Here is a 27,948-nt window from a genome sequence, read left to right as displayed (position 1 = left end):
GCTAGAAGGTATGCCCAGCAGTCAGAAGAAATACTTATATTTACTAAATTTATGGAAAGTGCAAAAACTAATTTGCTCAAACTGGAAGAATCTGCAGCTGTTTTATCACTACTAATGTCTTGAAGGGCCATCGCATACTTTGGACATAAGGATTTAAATACTAACTCACCTAATTTTGAAAATCCCAAGGTTCCTTCTTCATTCAAAAATAACGATTATTCTCAAACCAGGAAGGCAGAGAATTCTTGTTTTCCTCTGTTTGTAAGGATGTTTACATTTGATCTGCACATTTGCCCACTTCGACCCAGAAAAGCAGTGGGCTTCATGTAAAAAACAATGAACATAAAAATATTTATGCCTTTTCTTTAGCCGTCCCTCATGGGAACAGTTTCTTTTGTTAAATGCCACATGTGGATGAGGATCTTAGTTGTATGCCTGTGTTTCCCTCTGAAAGGTGTGCTACTCTAACTTCCATGAACACAAACCTCTGAGAGGAGCACTTGTATTGAAAATACTCAAATTAATATAATAAACTGATCAAAGCAATTTGAGTTTGGAATACCAGGCATAAATAACCACATTTGCATTCCCCTAATTTGAAAGTGGCCCAATAATATCAAACATTATACAAGCAGGTATAAAACTCCTGAATCTGACCTGTAGATTGCTTAACTGATATCCATAATATTTTCCACTCTTATTAGGCTACACAATCACAAGGCATTCAAATGCAGTCTTAAGATATTTAACCAAAAAGCAGTAATAATGTTTTAAATAACCATAGCAGTCCAAGGAAAAGAAACCCAGCGGCTTTCCTTAGACACCACCACTCTGCCCTTGAAGACATTAAAAGAAAGAAAAAAAAAGAGAGGGAGAGAAATTCAAGTCTGGCTTTGCAGCCCAATCCAAACACACCTGCCTTTGTTTTCAGAACAAAAAGATGCCCAGTACATCACAGGGAGGGGAGCAGACACTACAGTGCAGATACCACCCCCCAAAAGACACAATTGCAAGTACTTGTTATCACTGCTAGGAACTCACAACATTCACTACGTTCTTCTTCGGGGAATTCTGGATTATCCTTTAGCATGAAGATTTTTCAGAAGCTGCTGGATTGCTCACAGGTCCTCACTGGCTTTCTTCTTTCAAATAAAGTAAGATGGAGCTGTCAAAGAAAAGCAAAACAAAGTAAGAAAGGAAAGCAAGGAATAAAAAAAGTAAAACCCATAAAGCTGCTTAGCAAATGAACAATTGATTCCTCAATCTCCTTGAAGCAAATGCATTTTTAATGAGCTCCCACAATGGAGATTCCAGTACAGAATGCATGTACATCAAACACTGATCTAGGATAGGAAGAGTCATTTGCTCCGTACTTCATATTACCAACAATTAAAACCCAGTTCAGAGTTGCTGAGGCAGATACATAATTAAAATAGTTCTTGGATACTTCTGTTGCCATAACAAGAGGACGGACGAAAAAACTACTCAGGGTTGTTTTGAAAAGTGTCTGCAAACAAAGACCACGGTGTGCAGAGAGATCCACACAGAAAGATTTTTGTTCTCAATGAATTCCTCTAAGGGGACACAAACACCTATTTCTGTAGTTATCTATAATATTGCAACAGAGTAGTACTGAAACCAAAAATAACACACACACACACTTGCTGTTCCTCAGTAGGAAGTATTTTTCACACCTGAGATTTTTAATATCGTGCAGATTCTTTCATACTTATTTTTTGACTGGAATTTCTTTCTGGACCAACTCTTAATTTTTTTTACCTACTGTACAAGGTATCAGACTATCCTCAGCTTGGGCCTGAGAAAACTGCTCTGCTTCATTTTTATGTGAACCCTACAAAGAATACTAAAATAGTGTATTTCCACAGGGCCCAAATTGAACATTTTTTTCTGTCAGCCAGGTTCCCATGGTCTACCTGTACTTCCTAAAGTCTTAGTTTCACTTTGTGCCACAAACCTTTCCTATCTCCTTGACATAAGGCTCCCCAAACATTTCACATGTAATTTCAGGATGCGTGCCCATGGATCCCATCCTGTCAGTGCTATGGTGGAAACCACGTCCCTGAACCGAAAACACACACAGGACATAAGTCTACACCTGAGACAGTACAAGCTCCCTTACTTTCAGTGGAGGAAACTAGGCAATCTAGAAAATGATTAATTTGACCTGTCTTAAGCATCTGCTTTAGGACAGAATGAATCACTCTCTAGAAAGGTCTGCTGCTCTCCCTCCATAAAGTGAGTCTAGACACTGAGCTCAGATTAGATGGCTACAGATGAATGCAGATGAATCTCACCCTACGTGATGGCAGGAAACAAGTCAGACAGATGGACAGGAGCAGTTCATGGGTGAAGAGCAGAGGGAAGGCAATGCAATGACAACTATTCAAAAAAGTTTACAGCCCTGAGACTGTCTGTTTTAGTCAAACATACAAAGCAACGACGACGTTGCTGACGTACTCGCAGAGGCGTAGCCCTTGGAGAAGCCGGTAGTGCTGTTCTTCCAAAACCTTCCAAAACCTGAACCAGTATTTGCCCAGGTGATCCAGCTTTGGGGTAAGATTACTGGTTTTACCGGCTGAGGCTTAGCTCTCACAGAGCAGTGAGTGAAGCAGAGTCCAGATGGTTGGACTCTCCAAGGCACGCTGGCAATGATGATAGTGACCACTAGTCTCAGTTATGTGTCTTTGTCCCCTCCCTCATGGACTGTAGTAATGCAAGATACCCATTACAAAAGTCTTCACGGCTTAAGAAACTTGCAGTTGGAAGTACAACAGCTGTGTGACAGAGGCACTGCAACCCCAAGATCCTTGAGATACCCAGGTCCTGGCTACACTTCCAGGACTCCGGTCAACAGCTTCTCTCCTCTACTAAAATGGGACTCTGGTGCTTATCAGACAGACGCACACCATCAGGCATGATCTCACAAGCTTTGTAACTTCAGAACGCAGACCAAAAAGAGAAAGAAAACCCAAACCTACTTTTAAGTCAGCCCTCAAAATTTTGCTTAACACAAACCAATTTTTCAATCTGCTTATTTCTTCTTTAAACTACATGAATCTCAGGACTGGAAAATAAAAATCCACAACCAAGCTCAAAATACTGAAAATATTTTGTTTCTAAGTGTTAACATTTTGTTTCTAAGTGTTAAAATGAAACACGTCACCATTTTCAAAATTATCTGGTTTTTTCCCCAATAATTTGGCAATCCAAAAATCTAAAAATTCAATTTGTTTCATCTTCATCTCTTGCCATTCAACATGCAGGGGAACCTGAAAACGGAATCCAAAGGAGTACGAGAAAATATTTAACATTTCTGCCATAATTAGATTGCTTCCAATTACTTTTAGTAAGACCAGGGAAGTTTACTCCATGCACACCTCAACTCCCATGTCAGATTTTGTAGCTCCTGCTTGCACAGGCTCCTCTGAGCCTCCCTGGGGAGTCACCTGCATGCAACACTGAGCTGAAATCCACCACACTCCGTCCTTCCACGAACTTCAACAGGCAAGATTAGGATTTTGATTCTGTTCAAGTTAAACAAGGCTCAAATTGCCTGTACTGGAGCTCCAACCACCGAAACAGGAGCAAGTGTTGCATGCTAACTCTGCCGTTACCTTGCTGTCAGTCTGGAATTTGTCTTGCAGACCCCTGCTGTCACGTGGACATGGGAACAAGTCACAAGCAGCATCTGTGCGACACAGTGCAGTGGTGCTCTGTGGCAGACACCCATCTCCATGCAGTCTTATTTCATAGGAGAGATGACATGAAGCAAGACAGCCTACCTCTCCGGGAAAAAAAGGGAGAGAGACTTTGTATTTACCATAGGGTGCCTTTGCACTGCACACACAGCCGCTTATTATGGAGCAGATGATTCGCTATAGTTTCACAAGCTAGTTTAATCTGCTACAACTTGCACATTTGACCTTACCCGTAGGCGCTTCTTTTTGCAAGGGGCAAGGCACGTCTGCCTGCAAATGTTCCCAGATGTTTTTATGCTTAAGGTTTAAAGACAGCAGAGTACAACCTTCCGGACGCACAGGGAGATACTGAAGCACAATCCTCGCCTGAAAGGCAGAGTACTCATTCCCTAATTGAGACAATCTTTTTGCTATGCAGATGTGACCAGCTGCTCTTCTTGGAATATACAAAAGAGTCACAACTTGGAGGGACCATCAAGGAAGGCTGGTTTGCAGTACAACTAGGTTTTAACCAGGCTTTGCAACTGAAGTTTCAATGTGATCAATGAATCCTTATCACACACTTTAAGGCTATGGTGAAGCAGTATCACGCTTACTGATCACATCTCAGCTATACATGGGAAGTGTTACACAAGGAAGCTGTTGTTCATGGTCCTACAACATTACGGTTATTCAAACATCACAGCATAGCCCTGCCTTTGAGTGCTAAAAAGGACATTGAGTTGAGAGATTAGAAGTGTAACCGAGAGATGAAGAGACCTCAAATCAAAGAACATGGAAGTACTTCTTGGGAGTATTTAAGATAGTAAAATTGGACCCCAGGGCAATCAACATGTAAGAACCACAGTACAAGCGAGCAACTGCAAATTGGCAAAACTGAAAACCAGAAGTCAGCTCTGTGCAATACCCTGTGTTTATTCCACGAAAAGGTCATGCTCTCCATCTTGCTTTGAAGAGCAGGCAGTGAGAGATTACTGTTTTTCTAGCCCTTTCCTGCAGGTTTTTAATTGCCATTCCTTGCTCTCTTGCATCATGTCATTCGGTTTTCCTAATTCACAAATCAGCATAAGCTAATAAAAATGTTTAAGAGATGGCAACGTTGCTCCCAAATTGTTTCGTTGTTTGCTATTATCCCACAACTAATCCTTCAACTCAAATAAAACCGTAATTCATTTCCTCCTTTATTCTCCCCTCTGCCCGAAACAGTTTTAGACAGGTTCAGTCCTGCCCCACCACAAATGGGAAAGGCGAGGTTGCATCTTCCTGGAGCATGTGCGATTTCAATTACCTAATGTGCATATCATCTATCATGTCAGGAAAAAACTTCTAAATTATTTTCAACAGGTTTTGCTGATTTTACACATAGAGAAAAAATTCTAATGGAAACAAACAAACAAACAAAAAAACCCACCCTAACCCATAAACCAACCAAAAATTAACTATCTTTCAGATTTCAAGTTAATAAAAGCTTCTCGACACCAGCCATGCCAAGCTTTACCCATCTGAAAATCTCATAACAATTTGAAAATCTCATCACATCTAGTGTACAAAGGCTGCTCCTGATGGGGTCAAGTCATCTTTACATCAATTGTTCTGCTAGTGTAAAAAAGACTTACATCACAATTTCAAACACACTTTAAGGCTATGGTGAAGCAGTATCACCTTAGCACAAAATGGGATTTGTTTGCATAAAGCAGGCAGGCATCACTCTGATTTTTGTTTAGCATCCATTCCTCATCTCAAGCTTGATTCTCCACAGCTTTGTCACATACACAAGCACTTCCCATGGCTTTGCATGTGGTCCATAGTCAAGTGTCCAACTTCACAAGGCATTACACCTGCTCTGTGCAGCATGAATAACTGTATCTGGCTTTAAGGGAATAGTAAATCAAGTTGTCGGTACTTGGCATACCCTGCAGGACCTAAACCAGAAAACCATGCAGACCATGGGGGTCAGACAAGGAAGCAATCCATCCTGCCCCACAATCTGCAGCAGGGGGAATAATTCATGTATGTGACCTTCCCCAGCACTGTGAACACATCCATGGGCTGTGCCCCAGCCCAGCACATCTTTCCTGTGTGAATGGCACTGCCAGTGTGAGTGCTTACTCACTAGGAGAATGAAGTGTTGCTGGATGGGAGCACCTGTCTGCAACCAGCAGGCAGACAGCACCAGCACGTGAGGCTGAAGGGGTAAGGCTGCAGCTCACAGCCTCCAGTGCAGGAGCCACTGCTGAAGATGACTGATGGTTCTGCACAACTAATGTTAACTGTTAGTCATCTAAAAATCGGTGTCCCAAGATTTAATCTAAAAAAACATTATTCATCATTATTTCATCCACAGCAGGTATTTTTCATGACTTAAGGTTCAGGAAAACTGCTTGTCATTTTAGCAACCTATGCAAGCACACTGGGAATGGGATTTTTCAGCCCTGCTCACTGGATATCCATCCTTCCAAACCTATTATCTGGAAACCATGGAAGCAACTTTGTTCCCAGAGTGGTCCCCACTGCTCTCGTTACCCTATCCCTAACCCAAACACCTTCAAACGAGCAATCAATCGGAAAACAGATGAAGGTTCAACACCATGGGGGCAGTTGTATATATGAAAACATGGATGCCAGCTTGAACTCACACTCTGTTTACATGATGCTTAATAACAATACAAATTTGACCAGCACATCTGAGACATCCCCTTTATACAAATAACATCAATCACAACCATACCCTTTATGTACTTACTGGTAATTGTTATATAATATTAAATATTATGTAGTGATAACTGTTATTACCAGTAATACCCAGTTTCTCCAACAAGACTTGAGGTTAAACTGTGCTTAGCCCTGTGCTTAGTTCCTAAGTTCTATGAGATTTCCCCCCTAACGAGAGCGTAGCATAAGACATTAAGAGAGCAAGTAAAGAGGTGGGCAGGGGTTGCCACACACGATGCCACCAGGTGAAAAGAAAACTAACAGAATCATGTCTAGACTGTTTTGTCTTAAGAAGCAACAGTACAGAACTGGAAGAAAAAACCTCACAAATACCTCCTATCAGTTGTCAATGTATTTTTCAATAAAAATCCATCACCCCATTAACATCCCTGTTTTATATATATCCCTATTATATATTATCCTTATAACATAAGCACCCCCTATTTGCCACTTTCTCATGGCTGTCAAACCAGGAATAGTGGGAGGTGGGGGGGATTTCAACTCAGATTTACATTTTTCTTAGCATGCCAACTTTCTTCATTCTCGCACAGGGGTTTTAAGTACAAACAACTCTATTGTCTGTGTGTTTGTAACAAAGTCATTCCTACAGGTCTTCTGTGCAGAAAAGATTGGAAAAAGAATGCGAACGGTCCATAATAATTCAGGCTCAGAGCCAGTTATGTTGAACAGATATAAGCAATAAAAATAACCACTCTGGATGTTTCTGTTACATGACAAGTATTTCTCTTTTTCTTTTGTGGAAGCTATTATGCAAAAAATGCAGCTCAGCCCTGAGTTGAGACAATGAGCCTCCTGCGTATTTGAAGAACTGCAGCACTCTTGTAACTTGTTGCAGACGAGAACGAGCTCAAGGGCTAGGCCTTCCTTACACGTACGGCCACAGCTCTCCCGCAAACAAACAGTGTTAAGGGGGAATCCAAATGCCCTGAGCCCCAAAGCACAGCAGCACCAAAACCACGGGCTGAGGTTCTGTTTATTTGCAGTATTTTAACAAGCCAAAGAGAAAACCACCTGAAAAAGACAGTTCAGTGGGTTGCAGCACTAACAAACACCAGCAAAAAGGCTTGATCTTTGCTGGCAGCAACAATCCCAGCAGGTGCCCACCATACCAGTTCCCTGGTGCCAGTAAGAATTGAGCTGGGGCCTCACTGGGCTCAGCCACAGCTTCCCACAGCTATTCATCTGCCTACTTACACAAAGCTCTCAGGGAGCAGCTTCCCTGTAGCCTCTACCCGTGCAGCAGGGTGGGTTGAAGAGGACCCAAGTAACAGGAGCCGCCAGGCTGGGGACACACACATGGGTGCAGGCACAAACAATGCCACCACGTGAGCCTTGCTTCCTTAGGAAGCCAGCCCAGAACCCACCCTTAACCTTCTCCCCGCTTCCAGCGTGGCCACATCTTCTGTGCTGCTGATGCAACGTGAAACAGTGCTGGAAAACAAAGGCACTATTGAATAACTTTTTTGCAGGATTAAGATGACGATGCTAGCTTACAACCGAGATTTCAACGATTTCAACACTGAGTGCTAAGTAACAGGAACATGGCTTGGCAGTAAATCCAGAGATTACCTGTTGAAACATTAATGGCAAACACCTTTTGATGTGGGGTGCTTTATGTGGTGCAAAAGCCAGCACTGTAATTATGCATTTCCTTTCTATGAATCTAGTATTTAAAAGTAAAGTATTACTTGGGGGGGTGCGCACGCGTATGTGCGTGTGTGTGCATGTGTGTGTGTGTGTGTTACAGGAAATACTCTACAGCTGAGCCTGAGATTTACCAGCATAGCTGCACGTAGTAAATCTGCAACAGGGGACCTCAGCCGTTTCATTCATCATGCACCAAGCAGAGGGCTAAAACAATTGCCACACTTAAGACAAATGCCAGCATGAGTCATACCAGCCGGAGTGCAAACATGTTTGCTGTTGGGTGACTCAGAATATCACATCCTGAATTCACAAACCTTCCTATAAATAATAATTTCCGAAATTGTTGCATTTCTTTAATACAACGCAATTTTAAGTGTGGTGCCAAATCTATAAAGGCTCGCCTGACTACAAAGAAAATGTTTTTCCCCTCTTCCCTTTTGTTCCTGATCACATGTACCTAGCTGTGAGTAGTAGGCTGTCTATGGTGACTGAAGTAGTAAGTGCATCGATTCATACCCAATAAAACACAAATATGGCTCAAAACAGGTGACAAATGAGAGATACCCCCTCAAAAAAAAGAAAAAAGGGAGAGAACTAAACACAAGCCATAGGTCCTTTCACTTAGTGCATATGCTTTCTACATCAGGACTTTCTCTAATTCTGACATGCTTTAGCATGTTCAGCATTCAGAGAAAAGGAACGTCATGCTGGCACGGGACACAGACCAGCTGGAGAAAAGGGGTGAGAAATGCTGGAGAAGCGGTGAGCAAGGCTGTGGCAGCATGCTGCACTCAGGCAAGGAGGGACTGGGGGCTGCCACACTTGCTAGTGTATGTACACACAGCAAAAGCACAGCCCCTGCTTCACCGAGCACTCAGCCTCAATACAGCATACAGCCATCATTCCTTCCCAAAAATAAGAACGTACTCGGTAACAAAACTAATGCACTGTAATAATTGGTAATGATTATCTATGACTGCCTTTAATTCAGGAACGCATCTGAATCAGAAGTCCCACAAGTGCCTTTTGAAACAGGGCTGAACTTAGGGATATGACCAAATTTATTCAGGAGAGCGCTGATAAAGTGTGATGTCTCTGCAAGCACAGGAAAAAAAAATTGTGATTTTGTGTAAGGTTGTGGGGAAGGTGTTTTTAACTTGATTTTCAGTTAGGAATGTATTCTTATCTTACACGAAACGGAATTCATACACATACAAATCTCCTTACATCAAATCAAGACAGTCTTGCTTTCTCCTAATTGTTTTGTGAAATAACCACTCAGAAGTTCATTTCTGTTACCTTTTTCAGGCAAAATAAGAGGCCTTTTAGAGAAATTTTATTGCTAAAACAATGAAATTCTCCTGGGAACGACTTCGTTATGGAAATGAAGTGACAGCTTCTTTTATCTAGCCAAGCAGCAAGTCTGCATTTATAAAAGGCATTCTGTGCACGAAGTACAGTGAGTGGGAGGACGTGAAAATGCTATTTTTAATCCAGATTTCAGCGTTCCTTCCATACAGATCTCCTGGAATAATAACAGCAACAACAATAATGATAATTAATAATGCCAAAAAAGGAGTACTGTCTTAAAGGTGAGTGGCATGTGAGAAAGGAAATTGTAGTTAAGGACTTGGAAGATTTAGGGACAAATACAAGGTTCTTTCAAATAAACTGGCATTGCGCCATGAATTTCACAGGATTGGAAATGTGCCCCCTAAATTTTATATTGTAATTTTTAAAAAAAGACAATAAATTATCATTATGTGCAACATATGCTGCATCTCTACCATTTGTTTTCATGCAGCAACTGTCATTTTCAGAAACACCACTAAATAAGAAGTTAACTGTGGAGCTGATGCTGTCACTGTGTTTGGGTAAGTGACCATGCCAGCTTTTAGACTTGGGGAAGAAAGCAAACCTTGAGAAAATCCAGGGCCAGGCAATGTTTTCAAATGCAGTGAGAACAAGGGTAGGATGCAGACTTTGGCCTAAAGCTTAAAAAAAGACACTGGAAAGATCCTTTTCTGCTTTGCTGACCTTTGCCCCTGTCCCTCAGGACACCGTTACAGAGTTGAATTAACGCATACAGCAAGTGTGGGACATATTTTGCCTCTCTACCAGGAATACACCAGTTTCAGTGATCCTGGCATGTAATTATCCAAGGGCAGAAGTTAACCCTGATTATCAGAAGATTGTTATTCAGTTGTGTTATCATCTACCAGTGGTAATTAGGACAAGCCTTTGCATTTCACACCTAATAAAAATTAACAAGAATGAGCAGGCTGTAACAAAATGCATGTGAGGCACACACATGCCGAGGTGCAACGCGAGACCTGCTGGTGCGATCGCACTTGGAGTAACCCCACCACTGGGAAGCCCCTATTTCATGCGAAATTAAGAGTAAGCTGGAGAAATCACACATACTGTCTCTCCCTCTCTTACACTCAGAGGCTCTAACACAGAAACACGCTGGAGTCTGGCACTGACTCATGTTTCAAACTCGGGAGCAACCCCCAACACGCGCGCCTGCACACAGAGCCCCTACACACACCCAGCTCCTGCACATCCCCTGTCTTGTGCTGCTGCCACAAGGCACCAACCTTGTTCAAGTGATTTCCCTCCATGGTTTTAGTCCACTGCAGAACCTTCATCAGCAACAGCATGAAACGTGCAGGAACCAGCACCCTTGGCATGCTACCCCCCACACACCCCCCACCCCAGTGCAAAATCAGCCACCTAACTACTCTTCCAAAAGCCATTGTTTAAGGGCCATTCAGGGCATGCCTGGAGGCACTTCCACTCTCTCACCCTCCTACAAGACAAATCTTCATGCCCTTAACCTTTATTTGCCTTTTATACAGTAAAATTCAAGTCTATTAAAATACAGAATTCCAATTTGATATTTTGATCACCTCCATCTGCTTCATGGGAAACGTATGGTGCTAAGAGAGAAAAAAAATACATAGGACTGGAATAAGTTAGCCCTGTTTTCCTTTTTTGTCCATTGCTTGCTGCCAAACACGCTTGCTGCTGGTCAATTGCCTAGCTTGCTGCCAGTGAATGCTCAGCTGGGCACGTCACCAATGTTTAACCCTCAATAAAATTAAATCCCAATAATACTTTGCACTCATTTAGGGTTTTAGATATTACAAACATTGTAAAAAAAAAAAAAAAAAAAAAGAAAAATTAACTGCATACTCCGTAACACCCCTGCAAGGTAAGTTGATATTATTATTCATACCTTATGCAAAGGGGAATTTCACTGGAGAAGAGATAACTGACCTGCTCAAAGCTATGCAACACAGGTCCTCCTGTTTCCTGGTTCTCACCTCATTCCAACAGACCAGTTTCGGCCTTTCCTGAAATTCAGAGAGAGTTAAGAGCCCTGCCTTCATTTCTGCCTCTTTCGGCTGCATGGGTGGCATGAGAGTGGTCCCTGGTTTCATCGGCTTGCAGTGGGACCAGAATCAACTGGACCCACAGCACTCCCGTTTCCACCTCCCTGCATCAAGCAAGGATTAGCAGCAGAAAAGAATTTGGTCTGTGGGAACATTATGAGCCCTTTTCGCAAAAGGAAACCAAGTTTTAGCCTCTGCAGACGCCTTCTAGTACTGCAGGAGGGATAGTAGAGGACTCAGCAGTGTACATGTACTGCACGCTGCTCCTCATACTCCCCCTCCCTTTCCCCTCAACTACAAAAAAGGGTAAGGCTGAATAAACAAAGGTTTTATCCAGAATAAACAGCAGCAGGGCAGGAGCAGTGACCACTGCCTGCTCTGGTGGGCTGCAGCCATCCCTGCCAACCATCACGTGGCAGAAAAGGCCACGCTGAGATTGCCTGCAGCTGGCACTGCTGCTGGCATGTTGGATGGACCTGAATTTTTTAACCACCACTTTGAGGTGAAAACCCTCATGTCACAGGCTGGACAACAGACTAATGTACTCAGAGATCCTGTTACACCACCAGCTGTTCATCCTGCACCGCTGCCAATAGCCACAGCGTAGGTGGGACCCAACCACGCTTATTACGTCAGAAATCACAGGTTTTCTACCTGTAAAAGACTATGTGCAGTGATACGATTAAAGCAGAAACCTTACCTGCTAGCACTGTGGATGTAATTATCCTAGTTAAAAAATCAGGCTTTTACTGGCAAAGCTCATCCCAGTTCACAGGCCAAGTAAGCCCTACCTTCGATCAAAGCAGTTAGATTGGAAAAGCACTTGAATGTCTTGATCAGCTCCATGAGCTAAGACAAGGCTTAAGTAGAGAAGGTTATCCCACCTAACCTCTCACTTTTAACCATGTTTGTTTGAGTCAGGGCCAACTTACTATAACCATATGCTCAGCTCTAGCTGCAGGTTTTGATTGCCCTGAAGTGCTAGCCCAAGCCAAAGCCTCTTTAGCCACCCCAACTAGGAGTGCCGTCACCCCGCAGATCAGCAGATGAGCTCCACGGTTTAAGTGGATTAGCTGTGCTGAACAACCCTGCTACATCCAGTCCTCGTGTCGGCAGCACTGGAGCTTCAATCAGCAATGATCTTACATGCAGCTCTGGGAGGTTTTGCTGCAGAGGACAGAGCTGGGCTAACAACAAACCTGAGCTGTCCCCAGGCCCTGGGAGAAACACAGGCTTGCAGTTTGGGCTCGGTGGGCACCCCAAGGGGCTCAGTGAGACAGAAGTGTCCACGATGACTGCCCCTTCCCACACCCTCTCTGGCACCAGGGTTTGGGGTTGGCTTCCCACTACAGTGTGCAACTAGGATGAAAAATATCAGCCTGACACACCACACACCACCTTGTCATGACTTCTGATGCAAACCCCTCAGCATCAGCACATAGCAGAGCGGTGCTTAAACTGACACAGTAACAGGGTACCCTCTTGATCCCACCTACCCTTGCCACCTAGCTCAGCCTGGGAGGAACAGCCTCTGCCGTGTCTCAGCAGCTACAAAACTCGGTTCCAGCAAACTTCACTCCGAAAGCAATGAATTGCAATTTCCCAGGTACACCATATCCTTCTCTCAGTCACTCCTCCCAAAGACAGCAGGCAGAAGTGCCACATAACATAACATAATCAGTGTGAAGTTGTAACAGTGTGGGAGAATGTGGCAATTCATGGAAAATGTCATCGACCAAAAGGCAATTAGCAGAGAGTCTAAATGCAGAAGCAGAAGGGAGTGGTTTCCTAACAAAACAAGCCTTGTTAAAAAAATAAAATAAAAAAAAAACACCCTAAAACTTGCTTTCCTCAAAAAAAGCAGCACTCTCAGGAGACTGAAAGCATGTGAAAAAAATACCTCTGTGAAGCTTTCTGTAAAGATTATTCTTTACAGACAGATTTGGCAGCCCTTTCTGCTCTGTCTCCTAATGCTATTGAGTATAACTATGCTAAGTCAATAAGCAAAGCCACTCAAAGGGTTGGGTTTTTTTTGAGGTTTTCTAGGCCAAGAGAGGAAGCAGTGCGATAGGAAAGTTTTCAGAAGTGGGAGTTGTGCCTGCCTTGCTTCTAATTGTAGTGAAACTGTCAACCTCTGCGTTGTGTTTCAAGACTTTACACTTCAAAATCATTCCCTCTGTGCTTTGAATTGCTATACTTTCAAGCTAACTACTTCTAAAAGTGCTGTTTAAAAAATGACATCTTCAACCACATTTAACGTTGAAAATAAATCTAAATTTGCAAAGTCTTATTGGGTCCCTGCAAGAGTACAGATTTTTTTTTATCATACTTGACAGCCAATCTCTTGGAAATTATTTGTGCAGAAATTTAGTTTAAATTACTTCATATCAAGACATTTAAGAGAAATGTGGTTTTCATTATAAGCTAAAAATAATTATGTTCTTTTTACCTTAGACAACAAAACCCCCAATATTCAAGCAGCAAACAACACTGAAACCAATTAGTAGTCTTACAACCTACAATCCTACCTATATGCAGGCATATATTAATTGTATTTCAGAATGAGCTCCAGACTCACGTGGCTAAGCAAACTGAACTAGGCTGACTTGCTTTCTCAAAGCAGCAGGTCCACGTACTATGGTGACAATTACAGGCACTCACTGCCCTTGGAAAACTTGGGGAATCACCTCATCAATGCCAGAATGACAGATAATGTGCTAAATTCTCTTCAGTGGCCAGATCCGATCAAGGAAGTGAGACAGATACTTGCCAAACTGCAGTGAGCTGAGGGAGCCCAGCGCTTTCCAAGTGTCCCTGCATACATCTGAATTGCAGGTTAATTAGGATGCCATGCTCTTTTCACGCTGTCATGAAACAAAGAATATTGACATTGCTTTGGCTTTAATGGTTTTCAAATATGAAAGAGCATTTCAGGAGAGCAAAGACAGTTAGTTCAGTAAGGCTCGGGTATATTTACACTTTGTTGCTCAATGTGGTAAAACCAATTCAGGGTAAATGTTTACTGCTAAATATTTGTGGAGATGGAGAACAGGCATGTATGCAGCTCAGAGCATGCAAGCTCAGTCAGCTCAGCCAGGAGCTAACTTGTAGCTAGAGTGACAGTGCCCAGCACAGGGAAGCCCCAAGACTGACTCCAGTTCCAGAGTAATATGTTCACCAAACAGAAAATTATACCGTACCTTGTGGGGCTGAACAACTTTGAAGTATTATCTCGAGGTCTGCCAAAGTTTGAGGTGTTCCAGATGCCATGTTTCAATTTAAGCTAATCTATTTTTCATATCCCTCTGCCGGACTCTCATCTCTCTGGTTTAAAGGAGAACAGCACAGTGCTTAACCCTGGGAAAAAAAACTCCCACCACTGCTCAGGAATGACTCCCCCTTATAGCATTTGGAGATTGCATTAATCACTTTGCAAGGAAGTCCCAGCCCACTCTTAGCTCACCACCGCATCATGGGCACCTGGCTGGGCCAAGCTGAGGCGCTACAAAGAAGCTCTGCACTTGGGAAGTTGGGATATGTGGCCTTCCCTCTGCACTCCTCTCAACACCATTTCTCCATGCACGGCTATGATTCCTCCCCAGCTCTTTCCAGTCCAACAAAACAAACCAAACAAAAACAAACTAACAAAGAAACAAAAAAAAGCCTTAACCAGACAGGAGCAATGCTGGCCAAGTGCCTTCTGCTCCAAACACCAGCACCAGCTTGGGCAAGACGTGAGGAAATGCAACCATGTCACATGGGAAACAGCTGAGCTATGGCAAACAACAGCCAGCAACTAACCAAAAAGTGCCCAACCCAGCAGCTGTCTTTTCCAAGAGGAAAGGCTGCCCTCTGCTACCCCTGCCGCCTCCAGCAGAGCTGGAACACCTTCTCAAATATCCTTTGTCCGCCACAGCAGTCCAGCAAACATTACCTCCTAATCACTCCCACCGTACACAAATCCCTTCCTGGCTTGGTGCAAGGTGAGTACAAAGTTTTTGCTAATCTTGCATTTATTTTAATTTTTTCCCCTCCCTTCCCACGTCATGTGAATTATCCCCGTTTCCCAGCTTCAAAGAGTTAATGTAAGAAAGAACCACCCTAGCATGTGCTTCATGCAAGGGTAAGTGGACTGGCCAGCTACCAAAGCAGATTGTTAAAAGACTGCACCAAGCTCCTGATTTTTTTCCTTCAGCTGCAATAAACGTAAGAATTTCGTGTGCACATAAATGTAAACCTAGACCACATCTGCTGATAAAGCGAAGCCTTTGTGCTTGCACAACTGCCGTTAACTGTACACAAAATACTTAAGTTTCATGAATTCTACATTCAAAAGCTGACCTGCAGTCTGCCCAAGGCAACCCACGTGAATGGCACACTCAGCAGAATTGCACATTAAAGACAGAGGGGAAACAGACTCTGCTATAATACAAAATCAGACTGCTAGGAAAGTGAATCATTTGTGCAACTGCTAAACGCTCAGAGTATTTTGGGCACACTACCACACCAGATTAAAACACGTCTAGTCGGGGTCTCATCTGAAAGGCAGTGCTAGGTAACAGGTTTGTGTTATTTGCCCCTTTCATCACAGGCTCAAGCGAAACCGGTGCCTTCAGGACTGTCATACTCCACTATTAAACTTTTCTTTTTAATTAATCGAGGCTACTCTGCTATTTGCAGATTTTTACATTCCTGCAACTGCATTAATAGCTTGGAGGAGAGTGTACGTGTGTATGCACGTCATTTCTTCCCAAAATCTCTTGGGAAACTTAAGCTGTAGGTCTTGGCCATCAGCACTCATACTTCTTCTCTGAAGATAACTGAATTCTGATACAGTCTTCTAATTTTAACTTATTTCTTGGGGAGATACTCCCTCTTTACATGCATACATGTCAGACACAGATCGTGTTCTAGCAGAGTTCCCTTGGTTAATTATTACCAAATCGTTTGAAGGTTTCTCCATCACAGATCAGGTATAAGCAGCCAAGACCTACCTAATCTCTAGACTGTTTCATTTTGAATGGCATAAATGACCTTGGGCCAGCTTATTTCCATGTTGGTTCATGCTCTGCTTTGCTGTGACCTTCCCCTGAAGAAGACAATTCAGGACCCTCTTGTCCCAAACACACTCATCTCCTTTTTCACATTTTTTCCTATTTCAAGTCTACCATAACTGACCTATAGGCATGAAATCCACTCCGCGATGTGACAGCAACCCTTTCTACAGCCTGAATTTAATCATTATTATTTACACAACCATTATTAACATTATTAACAACAGCAAAATATTTTAATTTACACTGCTAGCAAATTCAATTTTCATATCTATAAACAACAGAATTACGCATACAAACAGACATTTACTCTTAGATGCTGGGCTTGGAGACACAAACAGAGGAAGTGAATTTCATAGTTGGCCCAATGGCATCTGTACCTAATACTGGAACCTCAAGTTAAGCAGAAGTCTGTGGTAATTTTCAGTTATCCAGTACATTCCTAGTTCATGACTAGTTAATTAAAAAAAAAAAAAAAAAAAAAAAAGACAGAGAGAGAGAAGGAAAAAAGCTTATGTTAAAACTCATACCCACATTTCAAAGACCTAACTGTATTGCAAGGTGCACAGTAGATCATGCTCAGAGTATTTAATGCCTAAGTATCAATCAAGAATTTTGGGTGTTTCTGCTCAGGGATGCTTAATTTTGTGATCCATGTGGAAGGCCACCCCTAACAGAAAAAAACCCAACAACAAACCTCTCTGCAACAAAAATGAAAAAATTTAAGTTGGAATCCAAAGATCTTTGGATTGAGAAGTGCAGTGGTATTGCACAGGCATTGCACAGACCCCATCTACTGGCTTTTCAGAAGACTGAGAATTGTAACAGTGGCAAGGCGAGTTTACCTGGCATTGTTACCAAGCAATGCTTGTGAGTTTCGTGCTTGATGAAGATGCAAGAGACAACCACCTACCCCAGGTAAGGCACAAAGCAAACCAGAACTGATAAAACTATTCAGAGCCTGCAATGATACAAACACAGGTCATAGGCTAAAAAAAAAGTCACCCAAATCATTACAGCACCTTGCATGTTCCAACAGAAACATAACAGATGAGTTGGAGGAGAAAATATTCCAGCTGGCAAAGGCCTTGGTTGTGCTGCATGCCCACTGTGGGGCCTGCCTTGCTGTCCTTAGGCACAGGGGTAACGTCCAGCAGAACACATATAAGTAGCAGATACGCACCCACTGCAGAGACTTTGGTCAGCGCTGCCACTGTGCCACCACTGCAGCATGTGGCGAGCAGAGCCACTCTAACTTTTAATTCAAGAAGGCTGCACACCACTTCATTAGAAGGATTCCCAACAGACTTCAGTCACCAAGTCAAAAAGGCAACTTGAGTGACACTGTGGCAATCAGGATGTTTGACCACGGCAAATCAAAGAATCTGCTCAGCTCTTCTGAAAGCTACCCAAAGCCAGTGCCGTCTCCCACTCTCCTAACAGTCTGCAGTGCTTGAATAGCAGATGGCAAAAAGTACTGAGATTAAATGCAGTGCTAACAGCAGCTGGGAACACTATTTTTGCCCCTGCAGTGCCTAATTGTCACACTTTTTTTCCCAACAGTCAATCTGTAGTCTTATGAGATAAGATACATTGAAATCTGTCAATACACTCTTTATCTTAATGTGAAACTTTTATGGGCAGGTAGGCTGTTACTGACAGTCGGATTGAAATACATGGTGGTCCACGACTGTTGTGGTTCAACCCCAGGCGGTAACTAAGTACCACGGAGCCGCTCGCTCACAAACCCCTCACTCAGAAGGATGGGGATGAAAATCGGAAAGGAATGTAAAACTCAAGGGCTGAGGTAAGAACAATTTAATAACTGAAATAAAATAAAACAAAACCAATAATAATAGTAGCAGTTACAATGAAAAGGAAGGAGAAGGGGACCTGGCAACAACTAAAAACATCGGTGTGCTATCAACATTATTCTCACACCAAAGCCAAAACACAGCACTGCACCAGCTACTAAGAAAATTAACTCCATCCCAGCCAAAACCAGGACAATGATGCGGATTCGGGCGAGTCTCAATGTCTTTTCACTTGTGACCTACCCTGGATTTCAAATTAGTTTCTTTAGGAAGCACTTGGTTCTTAATATGCCAGTGCTTTGTCACACAGAAGCATAATAGATATGTTTTCTAGCAAAAGCTGAAATCACAGAAATTTTATTTGCATATAGGGTCAGAGCTGTTTTGAAAACAGACTTTTCAGTTATCTATGATGTTTGGAGGAACTCACTGTTGCAGAAAGAAAATACTATTTTTCCTTCATTTGCTACTGTCCCCATCAGGACCAAAGTCTGCCTTTGCATCCAGTGCAACTTCAGCCGAGTGTCCTGGAGTGAGAGTGATGCAACACATTAAATGTCCAATTTTCAAATAATAGATCTAATTTATTTTTAAAATACTGTCTTTACTCAAAGCATTTAAAATCAACCATTTGATAAGAGACCACTGTCGATGTTGACCCCTTGTTTCCGTTTTCTGTGCTGAAGTTGTGAAGGTATACCATTTTAAGCTGTACACCAGCCAAGGAGAGCACAGTGATGGGAAACTGGTATTTGTGTTTTGTCAGTACCAGCAAAGGTGTGTCTGCACAAAGCTGTGATAACTGTCAGCACCTCAAAGCAATGTAGATCTTTGCTTGTTTGTGCACCAGGCAGTCTTAAGAGCTGCAGATCTCTTGCTTCTAAGCACTAGTATCTCTAACTTCAGCTATATAAGCTCCTCAAATTAAAACAGCATATTCATCAATTTCTAGGAATACCACAGTCTGGATGACACATTACTCCCGTGTTCGGTTTCTTCTGGACACAAAGGCGTCCTAGAGGTCTTAAAACTGAGCCCTTCTTCAGCTCCAACTGGAGCGGGACCAAGTGTCCAGCACTGGCACCAGACCCACGGCAGTGCCAGAGCATTTCAGAAACGAATCCAAGAGCTGGGGAGGTGTTTTTAGGAACCCTTTGCAGAAGGCACTTCTGCCAACAAGGTTCGGCGCAGTTTCTGCTGGTGACTTGAGAAGGCATATTGAATGTCAACTGGTATGTTTATCTTCTTTAAACACTGAACTTCCTTTCAAACAACGTCTAATAGGTCAGGTTACTGGTTTAATACAAATGGAAACTGATCAAAAGACCTAAGATTATTTGGCTGGCTTAACTTGAAACCTTTTCCTGCTTTAGTTTCCATGCAAAATATATCAAAAGAGTATTCCTATCAATGGAAAGCCTATAAACTAAGTATTTAAGGCAATGGGGAAAACTGGGTTGTGGAGAAAAAAACCCAGCCCCCACCCAGACCAACTTAAGGACCAGCTCCACAGATTTTCACAAGAGCTACTCTGGAAAATAAAACTCGGGAACCACGCTATGTAAGGACATTTGAAAATGTTATTCCTTATCCACAAAAGGCAGTTTCTTCACAGTTGCCATCACGGTTCATTTGGCTAGGGACAAAAGTGGCTGGCAAACTAGCGTAAAAAAAGTAAATACTGGCATTTTAAGTGCTGTCTCTAAGCAAAGATAAACAGCAGTGGTCAAACGACAACTGGCCAACTCTCTCTCCATGCATATTTGAAGGGACAATGGCTGGGAACCACCTGGATGACGGCTGTCAATCCATTTAAACGTAGAAATGCTTTCATGATTTCACGGCAGAACAAGTATTTCTTTTTGTCTGCACACTTTTTAGTAAACATGAACAGTAACTACAGAGCAGAACATAGATGCCCATTAACAACACCAACAACAATTACTGCTATGTCTAAGAATCAACAAAAAACCCACATACCAGTGTATTCCAAAGGCATTCGCTCACAAAGCAAACTCACTCCACGCAAGCCCAAGCACAGAAACCTGATAGTATCTCATGATTTATGTTCTCTCAGCAGGTTGTACTGGGTCCTCCAGATTCCGGGCTTGCCTTTGAAAGCAATTAAGTTTCTAGCACTTCTGGGAGCAACAAAAGCTCTTACTACAAAAATCTGCGTGCTGCACTCTCGCCGAGTCTGCAGCCTGGCAGACTGAAACAACAGCACTGAGAGGTGTGAACTTCCCCCACTTAACTCATCTGGGAGTGTTAGTCCACAAAGGGCCATCTCTAAACTTTGAAGCTATTTCCAAATTATATCTTTGTCCAGCACCCAAACACCCAGCTGCTGCTGTGACCTGGAGAACACTTGCAAAGCCCTCTCTCAGCCTGGAAAGAAAAATCCCTTTCTGCACCAGCCCGCACACAGGAAACACTGCAAGTTCAGCTACTGTGAACCATTCTAATTACTCAGCAAGACAAAGTATCCTTACTTACATTACGGCATGTCCAGAAAACACGATGAAACCTGGATCCTGCTGTGCAGCACCTGCTCCATGGAGTTTACAGCTTGCAGAGTAAGCTGTACCTAAGGGAAGGCAAGGGCAAGACACGCATGTACAGAAGTGAGCAACAGGCATTTCACGCTAATCTGTGAACGCTGCTTTTGAATTATTACAGCACATGAATGCTGCCTGATCAAAAAATAGGTCTGTGGTATGCCTCTGACTGAATAAAACAGATTAACAGCAAAGTCAAATTACTAAACACATGGCCCCAACAACAAAAACTATTCAGACTGCCTGGACAAGGCACAGCATCTTTACCTCCTCAAGAAAAGAAAAAGCCCAAGCCATTTCCCATCACTGTGCTTGCTCTACCTGTGCTACAGACAGAGACAATCTCGTGAAGCCAGAGCAAGAGCAGCAAGATGGGTTGAGAAACAAGGCAGCTGGGTGCATGGACCGACAGGCTCTGCAGCAGCTGCCCAGACCGCCAGATCTCAGACCTGAGTAAACACAGAAGGGCAACTCCTTCCAGGCAGGGTGGTGAGCCGCCTCGTTCACCACACATCCACTGGCCTAATAGCACACACAAGGGCAGTTACTAAGGAGTCGCTCTTACAGGGGGAGTTCACACGTCATTTACTCTGTGGCAAAACTTGCCAAGACCAACGTTTTCTCATGTCAACTTCTTTCTGCGCCTTGAAATGCTGCATGTTTGGGTTTCAGAGTTGCTGAATCCTCGTAACTCTGAAATCAGCTGGAGCAATACCTATTCAGCACCCCGGGAAGTGACCAACAGGTGCTGTGATAATTTTGTTTTTTACTTGTCAGTGTACCCATTTCCTCTGCTATACAGTAAGACACTCAACTCCTTGAACACTGTGCAAGCAAGCAACACAGACAATTTCAAATGGTGTCATTTTCAAAACGATTTAAGCCTAGTTATGAGAGTTAACCCAGCTCTATTTCCTTGCTGACATCATCTGTGGTTTCACAGCCTTATTTTTTTGTATCTCTCACTCACCTGTTGCTATGCAAGGACTTACAAATATAGGGAAATGACTTATCAGGGAGACCTGGACCAAGAATGACTTTCTATCAATCAGATTTAGAAGACTTAAGACATAAAAAACATTTCCCCTTTGTCTCCTTGAGTTAAAGATGCAGTCATTTTCAGCAACCAGAGGTAAGCACTTTCAGAGACAGAAATCTGCTTAAGAAAGCATGCTGGCAGAAGTGTAAAATGCTTTAATGTCCTTTAAGCCCTCTTTAAAATGCTTAACATCTTTTGATAGAAAGTACTGAGCAACTGCAAACTTGGTCACAAACAGTTCGTTACACATGCATACACAGACATGGCAAGAATGTTAAGTCAAAAACTTAAAGACAAGGAAATACCAGAAATATGGCCAATTGTTCAACACCTCATCTTCTTTCTTAAGTTTATGATCACATAGGGGTTTTTTTCACAGGAAATGGTGCCATTCGTGGTATAGTAGAGTTGGTGTTACTGAATAAGCAACACTCAGTAGTTTGCTTCATTCTCACTATTAAAATTGGTCCTAAAACCCATGCTTTAAAAACAGAACAAGCTATTTCCTTATGGGTTATTTTCTGGCTGTCACCCTATTACCTAACTGCCTGATATACTAAAATTAGCACATGCTCGCAACATCCCTGTAAGAAGGATTTTTCCCCATTGCACAGACTGAACTGAGACTCAGAGACTTAGGTTGTGGACAAAGGTCCCTTCCAAACACAGCTACGCCACTCGATGAGGTTTTCCTCCCACACACATGCTTGGCACCAGCTGCCCCTCTTCCTGTGATGACTGTCTCCCTTCAGAAGTGCTAGCAGTCTGGTGTAAAAGCGTTTTGTAATCCGTTATGGTGAAAATAAACCGGAGCGGCTACAAACTACTCTTCATGCTCTTTTATGCTAACCCAGTTTTGCCTCCAACAGCTGGGGAGAACTCGCTCCACCCCAGAGCAGACCTACAGAGGGTCATTTCCAAGGGGAGGTGCAGTGAGCATGTCGAAGCTTGTGCTGACACAGGCAGACCCAGAAGAGGACATGTGCACATAAAACCAGAGCAAAATCATTACCAGGGCTGAAACTTTCAAATGGAAACAAACAGACCTCTTCCACTGGAGGCACTAACATTACTGCGAGCAGGAGCAGAGGACTGGACCTCATGTGAACCAGAACTGCAGGGTTAAGACACGCAGTGTGCATTCGCAGATTCACGCTGACAGCACAAGAACAGTAAGACTAAGGGATATGAACAGGTAGGAGGAGATACGCTCACACGAGGTACTACTGCCAGCAAGACACTTGCTGCACCCTCTTGGAGATTACTTCACCACTGAGCTGCTTGTACAAACTGCATGAATGCTCCTCATCCACTTCAGTGCAAAGTTACACACTTGGAACAGACTTAGCAGCAGTTTAAGCTAAACTGTGTGGTTTCACACCAGGGTTTTTGCACTGACCCAGACGGACAGCACCTGCATAGTTCAATCTGCTGTTTCAGTAGGGCTGTGAGGCTGTATCAAGTGCTTGGACTATAACAAACAGAGGTGCAATGATCTTCTATCTTCACACCAGACGGGACAAGCAGCACCCAACTGCAGCCTCAGGAGTCACAAACTCCATCTCAATGTACAGAACAGAAATTTCCCTCTGACCTTTCCTTCTGTGGCTTCTGCTGCTTCCCTCATCAGACTCTTCACCCCAGTTTCCTCCTGGGACCTCATCTTAATAACAATCCCATCACAATGGCTCCAAAATGCTGTCCCCACACTTAGTGATTTGAGCCAGAATTGCCCCCACATCTCCTTGTTCAGACAGTTCCATGTTCCCCAACATTTCTCCTGAGCACATGTCCCATAGCCTGTATTTTCTCTCCATCACCTCCTGCTCCACCCTGTCTGGGCAACCAAGAGCTTTGCTGAAAACGCAGGAGGACATCTCCTCCCTCTGCCTTCCTACGCTTAGGTCCACAGCACTCCTAGGGAGACACATCGAGCGGTATCAAAGCAAGTCCTTCAGCTTTGACATACAGTATGCTCAGTGCAGCACCACCTAATGAGCTCCTGCTGTGTAGGTACAAAATGAGCCATTTCAGAGTTTATAAACTGACTGACGCTGGACAAATCTTCCTGCAAATGAGAAGGCAGATACCCAATACCAGGGCAACTCTACAGCCCAATTCCAAATATCCACACCCAATTTTGAAGGTGCTACACAGCTACTCGATGACACAGCTGGCCAATTTTTTTTAAAAAAAGGTACAAAAATGCAAGGGTTTGTATCTTGTTATCAAGACAACCTAAATCATTCACATTAAAATGTAAAAAGGAAGAACAATCAATAGGAAACTGCTACCAAGTTGGAAAAAATGTCACTTTAAAAGATTATCTTGGGAAAATGCTAAAAGTTGTGCGAGGTTGATTGTTGGCAGTTCAACCAGCTTTTCTTAAATCACTTGCTATTTCCTACAGTTATAACTGAGAAAGTCCCTTAAACAAATCTATGGTGTAGAATAAAAATAAAAGAAGATTATAGCCTCCAGTGATGTCTGGACATAGCTCAACAGGAGAAATACAGACTGTAATAAAGACTCTGCCTATTAACAGCACAATAGATGGTGAATGCAGAAGTCAAGACATCATTATGTGCAGAGATTTTTTTGATTCAGATATGCAAGAGACAGGAAATCCAAGTGTCACAGTCACAGCCTATTTACAAAAATTAGAAGGAAGTGTTGATTGGTTTCTATAGGCACAAACATTGATATTCACACTAGAATCAAACAATTGTTCTTATGACTGGAAGCAAGGTCAACTCCGATCATTGCAGTTCAGCAGACACTGAAAGCCAGCAAGAAAATCCTGTTGATACATAACCTTCACCATTTAAGAGTCAGATGATTCACCTACAACAAAGCAAATAAGATTACTTTAAAATAAACATTTAGTTCCTTCTTCACAAAAGTATGTAGGTTTTCAGCAGATGACTCAAATGTGAAAGTTTGTGGTCTTTGCTCTGGCAGCTAGGCAGGCTGGATTCTGATCCACTATGCAAATTACTCAAGTGTTTTTCCTTTTCTAGGGTGCCAGTTGCGCGCCTGAAATCTGCTGCAGAGGGGACCACCGCTGCTGCTGAGCCTCAGAAGAAAAGAGCAAATGAGGTATTATACGTTTTTTCCCCAAAGGTTACTACCACCCAGTTTTATGGCATGACAGAGAGAGGAGTTGTAAAGTTGCTTTCTCTTTGTGTAATACTTCCAAAATAGAAGCGAAAGGTCTAATTTCTTAATTTTATTGAAAGAGAGGCAGGCAGATTCTCCCATGGAACATTCCAAATCCATGCTTTGCAGAGCATCCTTTCAAGACCAATGCCAGATCTCTCAGATTATAAGAAAGGTGTACAAGCAGAGAAAAGAAGAAAAATGCAAAACAGGTCCTGTTTACATGGGATCTTTCCCTTTGTGGGATGGCACCTTCCTATCAGCACAAACTTCACTTGTGGCCTTGGTGCTTACTACTTACTCTCCTCCCCACAACAAGAGGCAAAGCATACGTTGGCAGGAATGATTTAAACCCCAGAAGACTCTTACAGAGCAGCAGGCAGGCAGCCTCCAAATGCATGGGCAGAGCAGACCTACAGATGGTCTGATCTCTCAGGCCCTCCACTAGAAACCAGGGAGCTGGGAACAAGTCTTCAAAGGGTCTTAAAGCACTGCTGAGACTTTCTGAAAGCTGAAAGATAAAAGTCAGGGATCTAAGCCCCATCGTACTGTATGACACAAACTTCGTCTTGTTCAGGTGTCTTCAAACATCAACAAGCTCCACCTATTTCTAACAGTAAATATAGAAATACCTGACTTTTACCGTAACAGACTACATCTACACTGGGAGAGCATGAACCATTACCGCCGTGTCTTTGTGACCATGCTGAGAGCTGTATTATAAAGAAAGCCTGTGCATTTTTTTCCCCCCATCTAGACACAGCTTTAAGTTGCTGACTACTGTATTAAGTTGGACTTCCTGGCTCTCATCTATCTGAATCAAACAAACAAGCTCTGCAAACATTCTTGTCTTGTCTTCTGCATTCACCCATTATATAGGTCTATTATACAAACCAAGCTAAACTTTTTCTTCCACTGGAAAGGTAAATATATATATGGAAAGCACCAAAATGCATGCAAGCACAGGTCAGCAGGCTTTCCTAGTAACCCTAAAGAGTTAGGCAAGATCAAAGAAGCAGCAAGGAAAATGGAAACCTTCCTCCAACTGGAGAGGAAATGAAACTAAGCCAAACCAAGAGTATTCTACCAAAGTCTCATGGTAAGGTCTCTGGCTGGAGAGCTCCATTCCTCCATCTGGTGAATGTCTCTTGACTACAGAAAAAATAAACGCAGTACAAGGGAATGTAGCTGCAACCTGATGCAAGTGCCATGCTGAGCAACAAGTTTACCCAAATCCTCTCACTCACAAGCAGAACTGCTGCCAGAAAGAGCAAACCAAGTCCAAAAATATGCTTATTTTCTGAAAAAGAGTAACTGTTCGGAACATGAGACAAGGCATAGATGTGTATGGCCTGACTTTTATTTCATGGCGCATACTGGAGTGAATTCTGATTCACATGAGGTTTTGATACTCTACCCACCAACACATACATCGCTTGGTGTCAGGCACTTACATCAATAGTTGAGGCAGGTAAGCAGTAACGACTCACCCTCCATGTCCTTAAAATTATATTGATTTTGCTTTGAGTCTTCCAGAAAATCAGATATACAGATCTCTCGTCCTGACAATTCATCAGTCTCTAGACTATGCAGCAAGTCCCCATAATGTTTCAGTTTGGCTAGCAGAGCAGTGAAGAGGCGTGGAAAAAAACCCCCACTGACTAGTGAAGAAATTCAGGGCAAGAAAATAACCCAGAATTACCTGGACTGTGTCCAGGCCTCTTCACAGCTTTATGAAGAAGAATGTTAGGAAGCAGAGGATGTATGTTTTGATTTCAGAGACCCAGTTTCCTGAGTGCAGCATGAAAGAAATGCAGACTACCAAGGGGTGTGAGGAAGATTTCCATCACCGTAATTCAAGAGATAATGCTTTGGTACAAACCCACGTGAGTTCTTCTAGGTTGAGGAGCTACAGCAACTTACGACAGATGAGAATGTCCCTCCCTGTATCTTATGAAACACAATTATTTAAGTTCAGATCATTATGGACTTGCCATAACAGATACCCTAAAACATTAGTAACTTTGGAACAGGAAATCTCAAGGGACAGCCTACGCAGCATGTCTGAGACAGGTGCAGGGCAGGAGAGCAAAGGGCTCTGAAGAAAAGGGAGTTTCCTGGAGCACATGTGAGCATTTAGGAAAAGCATCCTTGAGTCTGAGATCACACCGGACATGGTATGGGACAGGTCTGGGCTCTTCCCCTCTCCCACCTAACTTAGAGCAGGCTTGAACAAGGACAACAGGGTTGTCATTCATGCCATGCATAACTCCCTGGTCAGCAAAACCAGCCCAGGGTTCAGCCTCCACTTCCACACTGCAAAACAGCTCTGAAAAGCTGTAAAGGAGAGAAATCTTGAACGAATACTTTAATCTTTTTATGCTTTTGTTGCACGTTTGGGGCTTTTTATGATATCCTAGAAAGCAGAAAGAGAAAGATACAGAAAAGTTAATGTAAAGGGTCACCTGAAGGTCTGAGTCTCTCAAAACCTGCTGTCTAAACTTGGAAGGCAAGGCCGTAGCTGACAAAGGCAGAGAAAATAAAAAGGAATTTGCATAAGTGGAAGCTTCATGGACACATTGCTCCATTTTGTTTTGAAACAACAAAGCAATTCAATTAAGTGCAGAAGCAAAACGCAGGGGGTGTGCTGTAAGTTAAGAAGATTGGACTTTAGGAGTTGATACACAGCCTGAAGTCTGCTCCACAGCCCTGGGGCAAATTTCACTCTTTGAAGCACTACTTTAGAGGCAGAAACTGTTCGGTGACCTGTCACTGCCTCTTGAGTGCGTAAATGCTCCTAGTCAAGGATGCGAGCGAGCTAACTGAG

General features: G+C 42.9%; 1 protein-coding gene across 9 annotated transcripts in view; it reads right to left on the bottom strand.

The window, feature by feature from the left end:
* Positions 1-27,948, bottom strand: part of ATXN1 (ataxin 1) — a 212,334-nt gene that overhangs the window by 85,303 nt on the left and 99,083 nt on the right. For 4 of the 9 annotated variants that reach the window (XM_055705407.1, XM_055705406.1, XM_027799158.2 and 1 more), the window contains 2 exons: positions 20,862-20,952; positions 1,042-1,165 (listed from right to left, as the gene is read on the bottom strand). The gene's annotated coding sequence lies outside the window, so the exon portion shown is untranslated. Of the gene's footprint in view, positions 1-1,041; positions 1,166-20,861; positions 20,953-25,490; positions 25,633-27,948 lie in introns of all 9 variants that reach the window. The other 5 variants (XM_055705409.1, XM_055705405.1, XM_055705411.1 and 2 more) reach the window with 2 other exon arrangements.

The sequence above is a fragment of the Falco cherrug genome, chromosome 3, assembly GCF_023634085.1.
Source record: "Falco cherrug isolate bFalChe1 chromosome 3, bFalChe1.pri, whole genome shotgun sequence".
NCBI classification, from domain to species: Eukaryota; Metazoa; Chordata; class Aves; order Falconiformes; family Falconidae; genus Falco; species Falco cherrug.
This window is presented reverse-complemented; position numbering and strand designations above follow the sequence as displayed.